This window comes from Aplysia californica, unplaced genomic scaffold (assembly GCF_000002075.1).
Source record: "Aplysia californica isolate F4 #8 unplaced genomic scaffold, AplCal3.0 scaffold00947, whole genome shotgun sequence".
In the NCBI taxonomy this organism is placed as follows: Eukaryota; Metazoa; Mollusca; class Gastropoda; order Aplysiida; family Aplysiidae; genus Aplysia; species Aplysia californica.
In genome coordinates this window covers 226,166-228,594 of record NW_004798217.1, presented here as the reverse complement: position 1 = coordinate 228,594, position 2,429 = coordinate 226,166, and positions in this window count along the sequence as shown.

Sequence of the window (2,429 nt, the reverse complement as noted above, 5' to 3'; positions counted from 1 at the left end):
ATAATAATAAATAATAATATTTTAAAAATTTGGTTGTTTGACTTCGATGGGAGACAATCTAAGCTGGTGTGTGTAGAATCACAAAACAATATACTGGCTATCTCCCTTCATGTTTCCCCTTTCTTCGTCTCCTGAAACTGAGAGTGAATGTAGAAAATATCATCTTACTAAATGAATGTCCCCATCCATATAATTTAAATCACTTTAGGATACGAGATTGTTATCTGTCTGTCAAGTCCAGCCTAGGCTGACAGGCAGTGCACCTGGCCGCTATACAAGGGACGCCCGTTGTCGGAGATAGATGTTAATTAAGAGGGTTTGTCTCCTATAGTGCGATCCCAAATTCATGGCGCAAATTATTCTTAATTAAACGATGATGTTTTTTTATCAATCATACTTCCACAACAATTGAGGCTGGATTTTTTTTTTTATTGAAATTAAAACGTGTTTTTTTCTGAAGGCCCAAATGTTCTTTCAAGTTGGCCCATCATAATCGGAACTCAGACAATTGATTTGTTCATATCATTTTCCGATACTCACATATTTTGCTTACGCATGACCTACATTGCTTATCAATGACACTTTTAGAGGCCAATCTTTACCGTACGCCTAAATGCAATTTCCTTATAGATGGTATGTAAAACTAGCTGGGCCCCCTTTCTATGAAAGAAATGATCGGGGCATTAACATCAACTGAAAGTCGTTGGCTTACTTAGTTACTATATTTACACTCTACTGGAATGGAGCAATAACTCTTGAGGGATGAAAAAAAATTAGAAGTCTAGATTTATACTTTCAAAACAAAATGCGCCTCGCGAAATATCACTTTCGGCAGTTCCGCTGGGAAAGACAGCAACACAGATAGGTTTCGTTTCTCAGAGGAAATATCACAAAGGCCAAAGAAGGACGGGGATCTTATTGTCAAACATTTTTTTTCTAAATTCAGGAAATGAATAAATCAAAAACCGGGCTCCGTCATTGGGACCTATCTATCTTTTTGCAGGTCCTTGCCAACTTTCAACTCTGTAGCTGTGGTAGTTTTAGTCTACGCGTCCACCAAAATAAGATCACTTCCAGGCCAGGCTAACGTGCGGCGTTTTTGCATGGTGTAGAACCGACTCAAGACGATCCACGTCCACCGCGTCAGACCAGCTTGGCAAAGCCTATTTTTAACACGATGTGTAAGGATTATGAGAACAACAGACAGCTCAGACACAGGCGATTTATTTATTTATTTTCGCCTGCTCTACTCTGGCGTTGACCAGATGACAAGGACATGTGGTTACTTGAGGGAGGCATTGCGCTGCCAAGAGCGAAATGCTCGCTACTAAAGGGATTTGAAGACAACAACTACAACATTTATTTATTTATTTACATTTTCAGCATTGTTTCTGGTGTGTAGATCTATAGAGATATAAGTATAGGTCTAGAAAAGACTGCCTTTATTATTTTTTTTTTATTACTCAGAGGCTAGAGTTTATCCCTGGCATAAATTTTAACTCGTACGAGGCGAAAAGGCTAGGTCTAATCTATTTTTAGCTCTCTCGAGAACGAAATAATCTAGGTCAAGTGTTGTAATTCCATGTTTTTGGCTGTTTTTCAGCACAAATCTACTGTACAACATATTAAAATGAGATACAACTATATTGATAATTTAAAAAGCAACGGAGAAGCAAACATGTACTTAAAGATGCAAGTTTACTTCCAAAATGAAAGGAATCATGGCTTCTTAGTCACCTGTACGGCTGACGGAAAAGCATGCAAGCAGGAAAACTGCATAGCAGCAGCAAAAGAAGTCAGTGATTGACGAAAACGAGCTCATTTGCATATGAACCTGGCCTGCAACTGAAGAAAAATGCCAGTGGACTTGGGGCCTTATGGGAAAAGTGACACACGTGTTTACAAGTTGCCAAATATAATATAATAGATTGTACAGAATTTCTGCTCCTATGAATTTGTATCCTGAGTTACAGTTACCTTAATAGGTTTGAAATGAAATGTTCAAGCCATACCATACAGAAACGATGTATAACTTACTAGAAGTTACAGGTTTGATCGTAAAAACTTGTCATTCAGACGCTTGAACGAAACAAAGCAAAAACATGACACAAAAGTGTTAGGAATGACGCAATTTTGTCGAGTCAACAGGTTCGACGTTGCACTTTGGTTTGCACAACGCTTAACCCAAGACCCATTTAAAAGACCAGTCTATTATTGCATTAATTTTAAATGAATCCCAATGCCAGTTTGCGTCATAAAATCGGGTTTGACGGTGATTGACGTCACCACTCCAATTCCAATATTGGAAAACGTCATTGATCAACTCTCGACCTAAGCTTGTCGGGCCGAGTGTGCTCTCCTGTGGCGTTAACGACACACAACTGCAGATTCGGCTAACCCTGACCGTTCTTTCGGCATTTATGATAAAA